The sequence below is a fragment of the Mustela nivalis genome, assembly GCF_964662115.1.
Source record: "Mustela nivalis genome assembly, chromosome: 7".
Taxonomy (NCBI): domain Eukaryota; kingdom Metazoa; phylum Chordata; class Mammalia; order Carnivora; family Mustelidae; genus Mustela; species Mustela nivalis.
The window spans coordinates 51,642,702-51,660,668 of NC_139026.1; the positions used below are offsets into that span (position 1 = coordinate 51,642,702).

At 42.7% G+C, this 17,967-nt stretch overlaps 1 protein-coding gene across 5 annotated transcripts in view; it reads left to right on the forward strand.

Moving 5' to 3' along the window:
* Window positions 1–535: 535 nt before the first annotated feature.
* Window positions 536–17,967, forward strand: part of RIMKLB (ribosomal modification protein rimK like family member B) — an 80,104-nt gene continuing 62,672 nt past the window's right edge. The window contains exons 1-2 of one of the 5 annotated variants that reach the window (XM_082738302.1): window positions 9,995–10,307; window positions 10,741–10,837. The gene's annotated coding sequence lies outside the window, so the exon portion shown is untranslated. Of the gene's footprint in view, window positions 604–9,448; window positions 10,308–10,740; window positions 10,838–17,430; window positions 17,605–17,967 lie in introns of those variants that run through there. The other 4 variants (XM_082738303.1, XM_082738304.1, XM_082738301.1 and 1 more) reach the window with 4 other exon arrangements.

Below are 17,967 nucleotides of genomic sequence, written 5' to 3' on the forward strand. Positions count from 1 at the left end.
ACCTGAGCCAGAGGCAGACACTTAAGGACTAAACCACCCAGGCAATAACAGGTATTAGTAATTTTTGTTCAGTCTTTATAGGTATGCTTGGTTAATTGACTCTTAGATCCTTTGTGACAAATTCTGATACATGTATTTGCAAACATTCTCTATATGATACTGAAGACATAAGCCCAAACCGCAGGCATTGATACCTGAATAAAACTTTATATACACTTATCCCCCACTTAGCCACCGGAGATATGTTCTAAGACCCCCAGTGGGGCCCCGAAACCACAGATAGTATCGAGACTTATGTTTTTTTCTATACATACACACCTGTGATAAAGTTTAATTTATAAATTGTGTATAGTATGAGATTAGTGATAAAATAATAAAAGAGAACAATTAAAATAATTTACTGTAAAAAAGTTACATGAATGTGATTTCAAATATCTTGTGCCGAACTCCCCCTTCTTGTGATGCTGTGAGATGACACAATGCCTGTGTGATGAGATGAAGTGAGATGAATGACATTGAGTTAAGCTGCTGTTGAGGAGGATCATCTGCTTCCTGACCTTGGTTGACTGTGGGTAACGGAAACCACAGAATGCAAAACCACGGGTAAGGGGGGCTGCTGTACTAAGAAGGGGGGACCACAGAGAAAACCAGTTTTATAGCCTTTGGAGGGATTAGAAGAAATGGTTAAGAGTATGTAGTTTGATGCTTGGACTCTAGCTATGGTTATGTGACTTAAAGCTGTGTGAGTTTGTAAAAGTTATTTGGCCTCTCTGTTCCTCAGTTTGCTCACTTGTAAAAGAAAACACTGAAATCCAGTAGGGTTATTACAAAGTTTAAAAGCTCTAAAAGCTTCCCTAAAAGCTCTGAGCATGTTCCATAATCTTTAGACATTTTAGGTTTATGAGTCTGGGTACAGATAATTATAAACTATACATGTTTCAAGTATTATTCTGGTAATTTTCTTTACTAAGCAAGTCACTATTATAGATCCTCTGTTTTAGTCTAGGTTGTCTATTCTGGCTGTCCAGAAAAGTTCTTGGAAACAAGCAAGAAGGATTAGAACCTGTGTATTAGAGATTTGTCTGGTAATTCCATTGTGCCACCCAACATGGATTTCTTTCTCTCTTTTTTGTCTCTTCTGACTTTATATTGTGCTGTTAGGATAAAAATTCCAAAGCACTGAGAGAGAGAAGAAAAATCAAAGAGTTTGGGAATTCAGGTAGAGTTGATGGAAGTAAGGCTAACTAAAAAAGCAAGGAAGAGTTAGAACTAACTCAGGGGCACTTGGGTGGCTCATTTGGTTAAGAGGCCACCTTCAGCTCTGGTCTTGATCTCAGGGTTCTAGGATCAAGTCCCACATCAGGCCCCCTGCTCAGGGGGGAGCCTGCTTCTCCCTCTTCTACTCCCCATTCTTGTTTGCCTTCTGTCAAATAAATGAATCTTAAAATAATAATATGAAAATAACTCAAAAAATAAAAATAAAAGTTAAAAAAATTAACTCAACAATCAATCTGGGGTTTGAAAGCCAAGAAAACAGAAGTGATCTAAGAACAAAAGGGGCACCTGGGTGATTCAGTTGGTTAGGCATCTGTTCAGCTCAGGTTCTGATCTGAGGGTCATCGGATTGAACCCTACCTGCATAGGGGCTCCGTGCCCAGCAGGGGGCAGTGTGAGTGTCTGCTTGGGATTCTCTCTTTCCCTCTCCTCTGCCCTTCTTCCCTCTCTGAATAAATTTGATTATAAAATAAAATGAATCTGGACAGAATAGATACTGCTGTTTCTTTTTATTTAAATTCAGTTAACATAAAGTAGTATTGGTTTCTGAGGTAGAGGTCAGGGATTCATCTGTCTTATATAATACCCATTGCTCATTACATCACCTGTCCTCCTTAATGTCTACCCAGTTACTTCATCCCCCCCGCCCAAATTGCTCTGTTTCTTTGCACTGAGGAGAACAAATGAATTTATACTCATGAACAGGGCTTCACAGTTTAACTTTTTTAATGTGCAGAAGACAGCAAAGCTGACCGGAACAGTCATGGTGGTGCTAGATCATTAGAATGCTTCTAGAATTCTTTTTTTTCCCCCCCCTGGGGAGTCGTGAGGATGTTTTTGTTTGGTTTTGGTTGGGATGTTTTTAAAGAGCGTCATATAGATACTTATATATATAAATTATTAGTGTGGGGGAGGGGCAAGGGGCATACATCGCAGAAGGCGCGCACAGGGACTGAGGACGGGCAGGGGCAGCACACGATGCAACGCAAAACAGCCACATCAAACAGATGAAATCATCACACCAACGGGGTGGGGGAGGGGCGGTGGCCACCGAGGGCTGGGCACGGGGGAGGAAGAAAGCAGGGGGACAGCAAAAAGGGACCTGGTCCAAGATACTGTGCGCTGCTTCTAGAATTCTTATTTAATATGTAAATATTAATAATTTGTGGCACTGATAGTGAGATAAATTGTGAAAGGTCTGCATAGCCCTTGTGTGGTTTAAATATCAGTTTTTCAGGAGGCGCCTGGGTCGCTCGGTGGGTTAAAGCCTCTGCCTTCAGCTCGGGTCTCATGACCCATGACCCAGGAGGGTCCTGGGATCGAACTCTGCATCAGGCTCTCTGCTCAGCGGGGAGCCTGCTTCCTTCTCTCTCTGCCTGCTTCTCTGCCTACTTGTGATCTCTGCCTGTCAAATAAATAAATAAATAAAATCTTAAAAACAAACAAACAAAAAAACAGTCTTTCAGGATGCCTGGGTGGCTCAGTCAGTTAAGCTGCTGCCCGCTCAGGTCATGATCCTAGAGTCCTGGAATTGAGTCCCCTGTTGCGCTCCATGCTCAGCGGGGAGCCTGCTTCTCTCTCTGCCTCTGCCTGCCACTCTGCCTGCTTGTGCTCTCTCTCTCTCTGTGTCAAATAAATAAAATCTTTTAAAATATACATTTTAAAATATAAAATACTGTTTTATATATAAAACCCAGGGGTCCCTGGCTAGCTCAGTTGGTTAGGCCTCCAACACTTGATTTCAGCTCAAGTCCTGATCTGAGGGTTGTGAGATGGAGACCCACATCAGACCCTGTGCTCAACACTAAAGTTGGCTTGAGATACTCTCTCTCCCTTTGCCCTCCCCCTGCTCCTGCTCACATTCTCTAAAATTAATAAATCTTTTTTGTTTTTTAATGCTATTAAGGGGCGCCTGGGTGGCTCAGTGGGTTAAGCCTCTGCCTTCGGTTCAGGTCATGATCTCAGGGTCCTGGGATGTAGCCCCACATGGGCATCTGCTCAGCAGGGAGCCTGCTTCTACCTCTCTCTCCGCCTGCCTCTCTGCTACTTGTGATCTCTCTGTAAATAAATAAATAAAATGTTTTTTAAAAAATTCTATTTATTTGGGGCTCCTAGGTGGCTCAGTGTTTAAGGGTCTGCCTTTGGCTTGGGTCGTGATCCCAGGGTCCTGGGACTGAGCCCCACATCGGGTACTCTGCTTGGTGGGAAGCCTGCTTTCCCCTGTCCCACTCTTCCAGCTTTTGTTCCCTCTCTGTGTCTGTCTGTCTGTCTCTCTCTCTCTCTCTCTCTCTCTCTGTGAAATAAATAAATAAATAATCTTGTTTTAAAAAAGAAGTTACTTATTTGAGAGAGAGAGAGCGAGAACAAGCAGGGGAGGTGCAGAGGAAGAAGCAAGTGTCCCCGCCGAGCAGCGAGCCCCACCTGGGACTTGATCCCAGGGCTCCAGAATGATGAACTGAGCTGAAGGCAGACATTCCACCTAATGAGCCACCTAGGTGCCCCAAATAAAACCTTTAAAAAAAATAATCATCAGCATTTCTGTGGTTGAAGTGTCTACTAATTCATTTAAGGTTTCTGTTACTCTTCCAGATTGATAAACTTTTAAAAAAATTTTTTTAGATTAAAAAATTATTGGGGTGCCTGGGTGGCTCAGTGGGTTAAAGCCTCTGCCTTCAGCTCAGGTCCTGATCTCAGGGTCCTGGGATGGAGCCCTACATTGGGCTTTTTGCTCAGCAGGGAACTTGCTTCCTGCTCTCTCTCTGCCTGCCTTGCTCTCTGCCTGCCTCTCTGCCTACTTGTGATCTTTCTCTGTTAAATAAATAAATACATAAATCTTTAAAAATTATTTAAATTCAATGTAGTTAACATATACTGTATTAGTTTCAAAGGTAGAATTTAGTGATTCATCAGTTGCATATAACACCCAGTACTCATTACATCATGTTCCTTCCTTAATGCGTACGACCCAGTTACCACCCCCCCCACGCATGGACTACCCTGAACATGGGGCTTAAACTCAATCCCAAGATCAAGAGTCACATGTTCTACCAAATGAGACAGCCAGGCGCTCCCGGATTGATAAACTTTTAAGATACTCCAGTAAAGAGGGAACAAGAGACTAGGAAATTACCACCAATGATTTAATCTCCTTGCCTCACTTTTCTCTGTCAGACGGGACTCACAATCTAAGCTTAACCTTACCAAGTTGTCTGAAGCTAAAATGAGTTAATAAATGTTGATGGCTTTAAATAACATTTTACAAATGGTTATTTTTCTCTTTAAGACATTAATCTCAAACTTTCCTGTGTCTAAGAATTACTTAGGATGCGAATTAAAAATACAGTCATGGCTGATTCTGTAAGTTTTGAGTTTGTCTCAAAATGCAGATACGCAGGGCACCTGGGTAGCTCAGTTGGTTAAGCGAACTGCTTAAGTGACTACCTTGGGCTCCGGTGGTGATCCTGGAGTCACGGGATCAAGTCCCGAATCTGGCTTCCTGCTCCTTGGGGAGTCTGCTTCTCCCTGTTTCTCCTCTCTTTCTGTCTCACCTCTCTTTCTCTCAAGTAAACAAAATCTTTAAAAAACAATGTGGATACACAGGCTGAGTCAAAAGATCAGAGGTGAGGGCCAAGGAATCTGCATTTTAAACAAGCATTCCAGGTTATTCCTGTGTAATAGAGAAAAAGAAATATTCCTAACAACCAGATACAATTAAAAAAGGAGAGGGAAACCTACATTACTCTTTTTAAGTCTTGTCTTTCTTTACACCCTTTTCTTCTGATTCAGCAAATGTACAGTGTTCACTGCCTCCCCCGCCCCCATCCTCCTTTGTGTCTGGCACTGGCATTTTCTTAGCATAGTTAGACGCTCAGTTTAATGTGTAGAAATGGAGTGGCGGAAAAGGAGGAGGGATGTGGGTGGGGAAAGGCTAGATCAGTATTTAGCTATGCTAACTGTGAAGACTGTCGTTGTCGGGCTGGTTCTAGCCGGCTGGTTCTGGGAGAGGAAGCAGTGGGGAGAGCTAGATCAACGCAGCTGCTGCCACCATTCCTTATTTGCGAGTGTAGGTTCTGATGTGACACCCACTTTTCTCCACCAATAAGAATTTTACAGTAATCACTTAGCTAACAGCCTAAAGAACACTATTTGAGGTACTGAATACAATCCTGGATTCATTCCTATTTACAATTCTCCTTTTTACTACTTTGAGGACTTTAATTTTGGTCAAATCCCAGCTTGTTTTCTTGTCTAAAGCCGGGAGGGAAAGATTTGCACCAGATGGTGTCTATGGGGGTACTTAAAGAGTTTTTTTGTTTGATGTGCATTTTAGGTAATAATATATGAGTTCTGTTTTTCTGCCTGATGTAGAGATAACACCAGTACAACACAAGTCTGATCAGAGAGAGGGAGTTGGTTGGACCTGGACAACTTTGTTAGGGGAGATTTTTTAGTTTTCATGAACTCGTTGAATTTTCTTTTTTTTTTTTTTAAAGATTTTATTTATTTATTTATTTGACTTGGAGAGAGGGAACACAAGGAGGGGGAGTGGAAGAGGGAGAAGCAGGCTTCCTGCTGAGCAGGGAGCCCTATGCGGGGCTTGATCCCATAACTCTGAGATCATGACCTGAGCAGAAAGATGCTTAAGGACTGAGTCACCCGGGCGCCCACTCGTTGAATTTTATGTGCCTTTCACCCGGGAACTTTTAGAAGTGTTTCTTGGGGCACCAGGGTGGCTTAGTCAGTTCAGCATCTACCTTCTGCTGAGGTCATGATCTCAGGGTCCGGGAATCGAGCCCCAAGGTGGGCTTCCTGATCAGTGGGAGCCTGCTTCTTCTTCGGCTCCCCACTTGTGCTCTTTCTCTTGCACTCTCTCTCAATAGTCTTTATCTGCTTATTTTTTTTTAAGATTTTATTTATTTATTTGACAGACAGAGATCACAAACAGGCAGAGAGGCATGTGGGGAGAGAGAGGAAGCAGGCTCTCCGCTGAGCGGAGAGCCCCATACGGGGCTTGATCCCGGGACCCTGGGACCATGACCCGAGCCGAAGTCAGAGGCTTAACCCACTGAGCCACCCAGGCACCCCTATCTGCTTATTTGTAAAGATTTTATTTTTTTTGAGACAGAATGGGCACGTGGAGTAAGAGGGAAAATCAGACTCCCTGACAAGCAGGGAGCCCAGTACGAACGCCATCCCAGGACTGAAATCATGACCTGAGCTGAAAGCAGCCACTTAGCTGGCTGAGCCACCCAAGTTCCCCAAAGATTTTATTTTTAATCTCTACACCCAATGTGGGGCTCAAACTCAAAACCCCAAGATCAAGAATCATGTGTTTTACCACTGAGCCAGCCAGCCGTTCCAATAGCTAATATTTTGGAGCACTTACTATGTACTGCGTTATGTTTGAGTTACTTCATCTTTATTTTGTTGATGAGATAGCTGAGGCTTATAGATTTGAAACAGCAATCACATGCCACTAATAAAGCTGGGATTTCAAGTCAAATTTATCTGACTCTAGAGATGCTAGGCTAATTATGTCTTCTCAAGGGATTGAACTGGCTGAAGAATATTAATTTAATGGTTAAAAATGAGTGGTTAAGGGGCACCTGGGTGGCTCAGTGGGTTAAAGCCTCTGCCTTCTCAGGTCATGATCTCAGGGTCCTGGGGTCAGACTCTCTGCTCCACAGGGAGCCTGCTTCCTCCTCTCTCTCTCTGCCTGCCTCTCTGTCTACTGGTGATCTCTGTCTGTCAAATAAATGGGTAAAATCTTTAAAAAAAAATGAGTGGTTAAAAACCAAGATAAGCTACTTAAAATACTTTTTAAAGGAAGCTCTACCCCATCATGGCGCTCAGACTCAGAACCCCAAGATAAAGAGTTACATGCTCTACCCACTGAGCCAGCCAGGTGCCCCAGAAGTACTTTCGAGCATACATTGCTACTCAAAGGAGATGTGAGTCTGAACATATCAACCATAAAAGTACAAAGATTACAACTGAGTCTAGGAAATCAAGCTTCTCTGGGCCTTCCTTTTCATTATGGAAATACCAAAAATAATTGCTTTTCCCTCATTACTTCATACAAAAATATAAAGTATGAATTTGATTATCATTAATATAAATATATAATAACAGTTGGTTTAAAATGAGCCATATCCTAGGCTTTTTTTCAGGGCATCTGGGTGGCTCAGTAGGTTAGGTGTCAGACTCTTGATTTTGTCTGGGGTCATGATCTCAGGGTCATGAGATTGAGCTCACATTGCTCTCCGTGGGGGAGTGGGCTTGAGGATTCTCTCTCTCCCGCCCCCCCCCGCCCCGCCCAGTGCCTGTGCACATACACTCTAAAATAGACAAAATCTTAAAAAAAATAGAGAAACCCATTCTGTTTTTTGTTACTTTCTACTTTTAGTGGAGAGCAATGTTACATACATTATTAATTTCTTTGGATGTATCTGGCATCTAATGACAGTATGTTTATAGATAGCATTTTTTAAAAGGCAGATGGCGGGTGAATTAATAGTCTAATACTTCCTACCCACAGTTTCACCCTTCCTTTTCTGGGTGATGCATGGTTACCCCAAATTGGGTTTCTTAACGCTAAGAGTAATGGACAGGCTAGGTATTATTGATAATCTCCTGGGCCAGTCACGCAACCTTTTCCCTGTGTCAATTTCTTCCTTTATCTTTTGCCAGATTCTCATTGTGTTAATATCTCTGTGATCGAGGTTTCCTTGATCACAAAATGCTTCTCTTTTGTCTTCAGATTGAATATACTTTGTTTCAGGAGATGAATATCAGGGTGGAAATAAATAGAAACATTTTAGCTCTGTAAACTTTTCTTCCTTTCTTCTGAAGGTAGTGTGTCCTGTAGCACATTTGTTCCTCTAAATGTGTCCTTTGTGAAAACTGTTCATTATCCTAGGTTCACTATCAGTGGCAAAACATAACAGCAGTAATCACTTACAGTAGCACTGTAATTTGTAATTTGTTCCAGGCCTTAAGTCTTATACACTTATTAGCTCCTTTACTCCTTATACTAACTCAATGAAGTAACTACTTTTATAGTTTCTATAAATATTTTTTAAAGATTTTATTTATTTATTTGAGAGAGAGCGAGAGAGCATGAGAGGAGAGTTGGTCAGAGGGAGCAGCAGACTCCCCATGGAGTTGAGAGCGCGAGGTGGGACTCGATCCTGGGACTCCCAGATTGTGACCTGAGCTGAAGACAGTTGCTTAACCAACTGAGCCACCCAAGCACCCTCTATAAAATATTTTTATAGATAACTTGTGTAATCAGGTAGAGTAAGATACAGAGAAGTCAGGGTACTTTAGAAGATCACTTAAATCTAATCCAGTCCAGAAATTACCACCCTGGGTTATGTTGTATCTCTTAAAGGACTAAGTACTGAGTGAAATCAGCAAAAAACAGCAGACCATAAAGATTGGGAACCGAGTGGGGGGAAAGAATTTGTTGGCTGAGGCTATTCAGAATGGAATGTGACTTGGAAGAATGCAAACTGGTTAGGACATTATGGTATTTCATATCTGGGATCTTGGTGGTAATAAATGACTAAGGTTATTTAGAAATGCATTTGCCATGTAGAGTCGCACAGTCATCTGTTGCCTTTGTTTTCATTCTTCATGATCTAGAAAAATTAACAGTAGTATCATAGCTGAACATACATTCCTAGCTTCCTTTGGACTCTAATTTTTATAGACATCTTGAGGATTTTCAAAATGCTCCTAAATATACTTAATTCTCACAGGAACCTTGAAATATACTCCTAGCTTTTCATAACAAAGGCTCGGAGGAAGTTAAGGGAACTGATTAGCAGGGGGTGTTGGGGGGGTTATATTGGTTTCCAAGTAGCAAAGCTGGTTGTACCACACTACCCCGTCTAGATATTTAAAGTCCTGAGAATATATGGTGTATTGTAGTTTAAAATTTTGCCTCATAATGTACAGAGGCAATGTCTTTATTCCGTACACGGATAAGGACCTTATAGGTATTGATCTTTGTTCCCAGTCTTTGCCTCTGGGGGGGGGGGGGGAGACCACCGCTTGAGGGGACTCTAGGCGGGGGCACCGGAAAGGCTGCGCGGGGGGTGGGCTGGGCTGAGCTGGGCTGGGCGTGGACACGCAGACATCACACTGTCCCCAAGAGGCTTGGTGGGCTGGCGTCAGGGTTCGCAGTGTGGATGAACGGGGCCCTAGGAGGGACTGTGAGGGTGGGGAGGGTGTACAACGGAAGGAATCAATCTTGCGGTTTGGAGTTGGGAACAAACCTCGCCCCCCCACCCGTTTTCCTTCCTTAGTGAGGACGGTTTGGGGGCGGGTGGGGAAAGCGCGTCCTCGAAGCGCTCTCGCGCCCCCATTTCCCTCTCAGCGCGCGCCCTCCATCGCCCCTTCACCACCCGAGAGGCCGGCGATGGCTGCGAGTGGGGACCCGGAGCCGGGAGGGCGGGTCCCGACGCAGGTGTTGGGTCCGCTAAGCTCGGCTCGGCGCGCTGGCCCGGCCCCTTGCCCCGCTGGCCACCGCCCTCCCGCCCCCTGCCCTCCGCGCCGCCGCGCCTGGAGGGCGGGGCCGGGGCGCGCGAGGGTCCTCTGCTCGCGGGCGAGCGGCGCGCGGCGCCTCGGTCTGGGGGAGCGCGGGGCGGTCTCCGCTGGCGTCGCGCGCGCTGTGTGTGAGCGGGGTCGCGCGCGCGCGCACTACAGGCGAGTGAGGGAGTGAGGGAGCGAGGGGCGGCCGGGTGTGAGTGTGTGTGAGGGTGGGGGCGAGTGTGTGTGGGAGTGGGGGGTGAGGGAGAGCCACACTGACCGCGAGGCTGTGAGAAAGTGGGCGAGTGTGCGAGGGCGCCCGGCCTGGCTGCGGGAGCCGCGGTGGTGGAGGAGAAAGGAGGCGGCTCCCGGCATCCCGACCCCCTCCCCCCTCCTCTCGTTCTCGGACCACCAGCCCGCCCGGCAGCTCGCGATTCCGTCGGAAGCCACCGCCCGGCTCCGCTGGCCGAGAGCGAGGGAGGAGCCGCCCGAGCCAGGTGAGCGGTGCGGTCGCTTCTCTCCTCGGGTGTAGTGGCGTGAGGCGGAGGCGCGCCCGCCCCCGCCTCCCGCGCCCCTCCCCCCAGTGGGCGACTGCAGTCGGAGGGACTCGACGACGAGCCGGGGCTCGGCCGGGGCGGGGAGCGGGCCCGGGGCGCGCCGGGCGCGGGAGATAGTGAAGGCCGGGGGTCGCTCGCAGCAGGAGGAGGGGGGAGCCCGGGCCGGTGGTGGTGCTGGGAGGGGGCTGAGGGGAGCCGTGTGCGTGTGACGGGAGAACTGTTGTTGGAGAGAGGCAGCGGCCTCGGTCGTGAAGTGTGCTTCCTCGCTTGTTGAGGGGGTGTGGTAACCCTGGGAATGCTTGGTGGAGTAAAACACGTTGTGCCAACCTGTCCTCGAGAGTGTGGTAATCTCTCCTGTCGCTGCTTCCATCAGACATTCCTGTGGTGTGACCGAGGGAGGAGGATGTGTTCGTCCTGCACTTGAGCATGGTGGATTCCCTGTTCTCCTGAGGCATCAGATTTTAGAAAGTGTGAGAGTCATTCTTTCTCTTTTGACAGTCCTCTGAATAAGAGTGGGGTGACAAATAATTGGACCTGATTTTTTTTTTCCCTTAAGCATTTGACCATGGTGCAAAGCTTGCCTCCCCAGCCCCTCCCTGTAAAAACCTCGGAATGGTTGGAGATAATAACTTCAGATTTGCCTTACTAATGTATCCTTATCTCTGGTTGCAGATTTGTAATCCCGGTATTTTATCCCAATTGTGGGTATGAATAGAGATGGGGCGTTAATTGTATTCAATGAGTGTGTTATTATGCTAACCGTGTTGAATTTAACTTTGATGTAAATTCTTTCAGCGTGCTGTTATTTTCCCATTAATTACATAAATTGTTCTCACATCTTTGGGGAGTTGGGTTAAATTCGAAATCTGTATGGAAAGTACGTGGGGCAGCCTAATATGGAAAATTCTCCTTTTTTGTGGGCGCGATGTTTATTATATTTAACGAAGTTTGTAATTATTAACTGTAACCATTAGAATTTAAATGCTATGTAGATCTCATTTCTTTCACAGCATTGGGTAGTTTAAAAATCTTATTTTTTGTTTCTTAAAAAAATTCATTGTCAAAATACTTTAAGATTTGCATTTGGAATAAAACACACAAATTCCAGTCATGGAGGTTGAGCATTTATTTTCTAACTTTTAGAGTGACAGCCTCTAATTTTAAAAATTAACAATCATAAATTTCCTTTCTAATACTTACTGTGTGATATTTGGTTAGTGTGTCAAAGGGGAGAAGGCCTATTTTGTTTAGAGGCCTTCTTTACCTACCTTTCGAGGTAATCTTTTGTTTATTACTTTCTATCTTGGTTAGTGCAGTTAATTTCCTTCTTTCCTATAATATATTCAGTTGTCAGTTTGGCAAGATGGCTGTTGATGTTTCTATCTTTCTCTCCTTTTTTTCCTCTCTTGTTTTCTCTTACCCCACTAGGTGCCAGAGCACTATCTGTCAGGGAGGGGGCACTTTATGATTTTGAGAACAGAGAGTCCAGGAGGGGAAAGCAAATCCAGTCACATAGAATCCTCCACTCAGTGAAGATCCTTTCTTTCTATTTCCACCTATGCCCCTGCAGGGGGTAAAGAATTGTATGTATCTAACCTTTAGACTTGGGGCTACCAGCCAAATGCCACTTACCTTAGTTTCTGTTGGATATCTTCATTTTTTTTTTTCCATTTTCTTAGATTCCATATTGAATACAAAAGAGTCTGAAGGTGAGGGGAGAGTGACAGCAAATTTCCCTTTTTTTCTTTTCCTTCTCATTCAGTCCCCTTTTCCTCTCCAAAGGGAAATTGCTAGAAGTGTTTTATAAATTGTCTACCCCTTCTTAGCCATATTACGAAGAAACACTAAAGAGAACTTTTTTTTTTTTTTTTTACCTGAGGCCAATGAATGCCAACCAAGCTTCAGGCATTAGTGTGTTGGGGTACAGCACAGAACATGGCTTTTAAAAAAACCTCTCCCAATTCTTGCTTTCCTCAGTATGTATCCATCTGGGATTTGCTAATGGAGTGAGTCTCTAGACTGATTTCTCAACTTCTCCCTTCCCTATGAGCTGAAAGAAGATGAACACTGGAATGGGTTGAGGGGGAGGGGAGAGAACAGAGCCAGTTCCACAGATGGAGAAGTAGCTTTTGTCATCTTCCTCTGGGAAGCAGGCATAGAGTCCTAAACTAAGTGAAAGAGGGTGGGGGAAGAACTTCTGTACCCAGGAACAACATGTGAAGAGTGAGAGAAAACTAAACATAAAGCAAAGGAAGGAGTTTGTTGCTTACTACTGTCAACTGGTATGGGGGTGTATTTTAGTGATGTGGATTTGTAGAGAGGGTTTATGACAGGTTAGTTTACAAAGAGTATTACAAAGAGCAAGTGGGGTTAAGTCATAAGCTTATGGGAAAAGAGCCTTGGGAAATTATAATCTAATTTTTAAAAAAATCTGGGAGGAGATTGTGATAAGGATATTTAGTTAACTGTACTGTGGGATGTGCAGTTGTTTCGAGAGAGGTTGAATAGGAGAGATTAGGTACAGATGATGAGGAAATTGTCTTTCATTACTTGGGAATTTTCCTGCTTATCATATTAAGGATAATATTAGTATATTAAATAATATAGTATATTAAGTAGTATATTAGTATATTAAATAATAATATACTACATCAAAATACCTGTACATAATGTATTTTAGATTCATGTACCATATGTATCTTTGTACATACTAGGTTTGCAGAAAAGAACAGAGTTTCTGGCTTCATGATAACTCATGCTGTGGTATTTTTTTTTAATGTTTTCTTTTCCAATTTTTTTTTTCCTTTCAAAATTGGCTTAGAGGACAAAAGCCACAGAGCTAGCCAGCACTACTCCCTTAGAGTCTCGTCTGCATGGAACCCATCTGCTTATATCTTTTTTACTCCTTTTACTAAAATTACAGGTTTTTTTTTTTTCCTCCTCTGACTTCTAATTGTTAACAAAGCTAATTATTTAAGGATGAATTGTATAATGGCAGTGGAAAGTAGGTTTAGGTTTGCGTGTTTGTTTTTTATGAGAAACTGAAAAGATAAATTAGGAATTTTTAATTTTTAAAAAAATATTTTATTTATTTATTTGACAGAGATCACAAGTAGGCAGAGAGGCTGGGGGGGGGGGAGCCCAATGAGGGGCTAGATCCCAGGACCCTGAGATCATGACCTGAGCTGAAGGCAGAGGTTTAACCTACTGAGCCACCCAGGCACCCCATAAATTATGAATTTTTTAAAAAGATTTATTTATTTGTGAAAAAGAAAGGAGGTGAGCAGAGGGAGAGACTCTTTAGGCAGGCTCCCTGCTGAGGGCAGAGCCCAACATGGAGCTTGATCCCAAGGCCCATGAGATCATGACCTGAGCTTGAAACCAAGAGTCACCAACCGAGCCATCCAGGCTTCCTGATAAACTGTGAATTTTTGACAGCTGTGTTTAGATCTAATGGGTATATTTACTTGGTATTAAATATTGAAATAGCTTTTTTTGGCGGGGGAGGTACTGCCTTACAATTCAATAAACAAACTCCTTTAAAATAATTCCTAACCTCTAAGCCTTAACATTTGTCTGTCATACTTAAGGTTCTGTTACCTGCTGGGGATAATACAGAATAAAACGGAATCTGTCTTCATGGAGCTCACAATGTAATTTCATTGATCCTTGTTCTTTTCATCTGGCAGTCTGTTCTCCCAGCAGTGTTTGGAGGCGTTTACTAGATTCTTGTAAAATGTGTACCAATTTGTCAATTTTTTGTCAATGATTTTTATTACCTTTCTTTCAAAAGTGGCAGTACATCTCCAAGTTGTGAAAAATTCTACAATTGTTGAATCACTATATTGTACACCTGAAACTAATATAATATTTATGTGAACTAACAGGAATTAAAATAAAACCTTTAAAAAAGAAATTCCAAATCTACCCCTTAATGTTTTTACTCTATTCAGCTCCTTACCACCACCCTCCACTTGTTTTAACCCTTTCTCATACTAGCTCTTGGCTTCATGTTCTTAGGCATATAAAAATATGGTCTCCAAAAATAGAACATGGATTTGCTATATTAAATCACACCAGTTCTTTCTTACTGCTCCACTGTCCCACATTTGGCAGCATTTCAGACTTTGATAGTTTGTCGGAAAACTACATCTTGGAAATTCATGCAGATTTGTCTAAATAGCAGGCTTCAAGTATTTCCTGAGTTTATCCCTTTGACATATAGTTAGCCATATCTATAAAGACTTTTTTCAGTTTCACTATATTAATCGTTTCCTGACTCATTTTTTCAGTATATTGTCCAGCAAGAAAATTAGGAAGACCCAACATTTTTAACATGTTAAGCATGATGAGACTTTTTTTTTTTTTTTTTTAAGATTTTGGGGTTTTTAAGTAGTCTCTATTCCCAATTTGGGGCTCTTAATTCACAACCCTGAGATCAGGAGTTGCATGCTCCACTGCCTGAGCCAGCCAGGTGCCCCTAAACATGATGAACTCTGAGGGAGCCACACAGTGCACTGCATCTCGGGAAGATTTTGTAGATTTTGTACGATGTTCCAGAGAGAGATAGGTTGATTTAACATTCTTGTATTAAGTGAAATCTTCAGAAAAATTTTTTTAAGTTTATTTATTTATTTGACAGACAGATTACAAGTAGGCAGAGAGGCAGGCAGCAGGGGTTGGGGCGAGCAGGCTCCCCACTGAGCAGAGAGCCCAACATGGGGCTGGATCCCAGGACCCTGGGATCATGACCTGAGCTGAAAAGAAGGAGGCTTTAACCCACTGAGCCACCCAGGTGCCTTGAAATCATTAGAAATTTTATTTAAATTCCATTCAGAGAAAGCTCCCCCCCCCACGAGGACACTTTTTTTAAGGAAGATTTTAAGTAATCTTTACACTCAACGTGGGGCGAGACCCCACAATCCAGAGATGAAGAGAGGCATGCTCCACCAACTGAGCTGGCCAGGTACCCCATGCAGAGGAAACTATTTTAAAAAGTGTAATTAGTTTTGTATATCACAGACTGCTTTGAGAAATTTAGTAATAAAGCTACAGGTAAATTAAGTAAAGGTGACATTTTTCTGATCCCTTAGGTAAATATGTGTAAAAGTTTGCATGTTAATTTGCTTATGACATTTTTTTTCTTCTCTAGTTTTCTTTTTATTGTGGTTAAATACATAGCATGAAATTTACCATCTTAGTCATGTTTTAAGAACGCACATTAGTGGTATTAACTATATTCACATTCTTGTGCAATTGTCCACCATATTCATTTCTAGAACTCTTCATACAAATAGTCTTGATTCCCCCAACATCCCAGCCCCTGGCAACCATCATTTTACTTTCTGTGAATTTGGCAGTTATATACTAGTGCATAATATCCTCCAGGTTCATCCATGTGTAGCATCCATTGGAATTTAATTCTTTTTTAAGGCATTGTATATATATTCTGTATTACTCGTTCATCTTTCGATGAACACTTTGGTTGCTTCCACCTTTTAGTTATTGTAACGCTGTTGTGAACATGTGTGTACAGATACCTCTTTGAAAACTCTGCTTTCATTTCTCTTGGTTATATACCAAAAGTAGAATTACTGGATCATATGGTAGTTCTATTTTTAATTCTTTGAGGAACTGCCATACTGTTTTTCATGGCTGTCGTACCATTTTACATTCCGACTGACAGTTTGCAAGGCTTCCAGTTTCTCCACATGCTCCCCAACATTTGTTTCCTGTTTTTGATAGTAGCCATCCAGTATGTGTGATTTTACTTAACATGGTTTTGATTTGCATTTTCCTAATGATTATTGATGTTGAGCATCTTTTTTGTGGACATTTTAATATCAGGTAGTTTTTAACTCTGTGAGGACTAGGATTATGTCTGTTTCATTTACCAGAATTTTTTTTTAAAAGACTTTATTTATTTATTTGACAGACAGAAATCACAAGTAGGCAGAGAGGCTGGCAGAGAGAGAGGAGGAAGCAGGCTCCCTGCTGAGCAGAGAGCCTGATGCAGGGCTTGATCCCAGGACCCTGAGATCATGACCCGAGCTGAAGGCAGAGGCTTTAACCCACTGAGCCACGTAGGCGCCCCTACCAGAATATTTTTAGAGTACATAGTAGTCAATCAAATATTAATTGAATATATTATTTAATCAAATACTTTGTTTATTTAGTACTTAGAGTCTTAGGTGATCTGAGATTACAACTGATTTTTGACCTTGAACAATTTGCTTCTTTGGAGGGATACTTTTCCAGGGATGTTGTTAAAATAAATGTACAAGTGAAATGGATCAAATGTGGGACGCCTGGGTGGCTCAGTTGGTTAAGCAGCTGCCTTCGGCTCAGGTCATGATCCCAGCGTCCAGGGATCGAGTCCCACATTCGGCTCCTTGCTCGGCGGGGAGCCTGCTTCTCCCTCTGCCTCTGCCTGCCATTCTGTCTGCCTGTGCTCGCTCTCTCCCCCTCTCTCTCTGATAAATAAATAAAATCTTAAAAAAAAAAAAAAAAGAAATGGATCAAATGTAAGATGATCTTGTTAGTGTAACACAATCCCTCTTACAAACAGTACTGCTACCTGCTGACATGCAGACTTTGATGTTAAAGGAATAATTTCCTAAAACTTTTGAACAAGGTATGACAGACAATACTTAAAATAAAAAGTTCTGTGGCCTGTAATAATTCCCAAATATCACTGACATAAGCAAAAGAGGTAGTAGGTAGTCCAAGGTCATGGCACCACACAGCTGTCCGGGGTTCAAGTTCTAACAGGTAGCTGTGCTTTTCCTAGGGTTCACTCCTGTTCATAAGAGTCCAGGTGGTTGTTAGAGCTAATAGTGGGAGAGGAGAGAAAGAAAGGGAGAAAGAGAGAGAGAAAGAGAAAGAAAGAAATAGAAGTTAAGTTTAAGGAATTGGTTAGTATGATTGTGGCAAGTCTGAAATTCATGGGGCAAGCCAGTAGGTTGGAAATTCAGGGAGGGACTTCTGTTATAGTCTTAATGCATAGTTACTTCTTTGTGGAACTTGTTTTTGCTCTTTAGACCTTCATTTGGTTGGATGAGACCCACCTACAACATAGAGGGAATCTTCACTCAGTGTCAACTTATTACAGACTTTAATCATATTTACAAAATATCTTCATAGCAACATATAGACTAGCGCAAACAGTTGGGCATCATTGTCTAGCCACGCTGACACAGTTGAACTAACAAAATGAAAAATCCAGGTGTTGAAGCAGGTATGTGAATAAAAATCAACTTTTTACTTGCTCAGCTGAGGGAATAGTCGGTGGCATTTAGTTAGGAATGTACACTAGGCAGATTGAAATAGGATCTCTCAAATTTAGTTGGAAACTGGTTGGAAAAAGATTTAGTAGGTCAATGATATATTCAAATTTCAATAATAATAGTTGAAACCTGGTGAGGATGACCGTTACAGAGAAAGGAGAGAAGGGTTCAGGAAGGAAGTCCTAGGGATTATGTATAGAAAAAGAACTGTCAGGAGAGAAGGGTCACGTAAAAGACGACTGAAGGAGTGCCTAAACTCAATATATGCAAATTTGTTATTTTTCTCTGGAAGCCTGACATAACTCTTATATTCC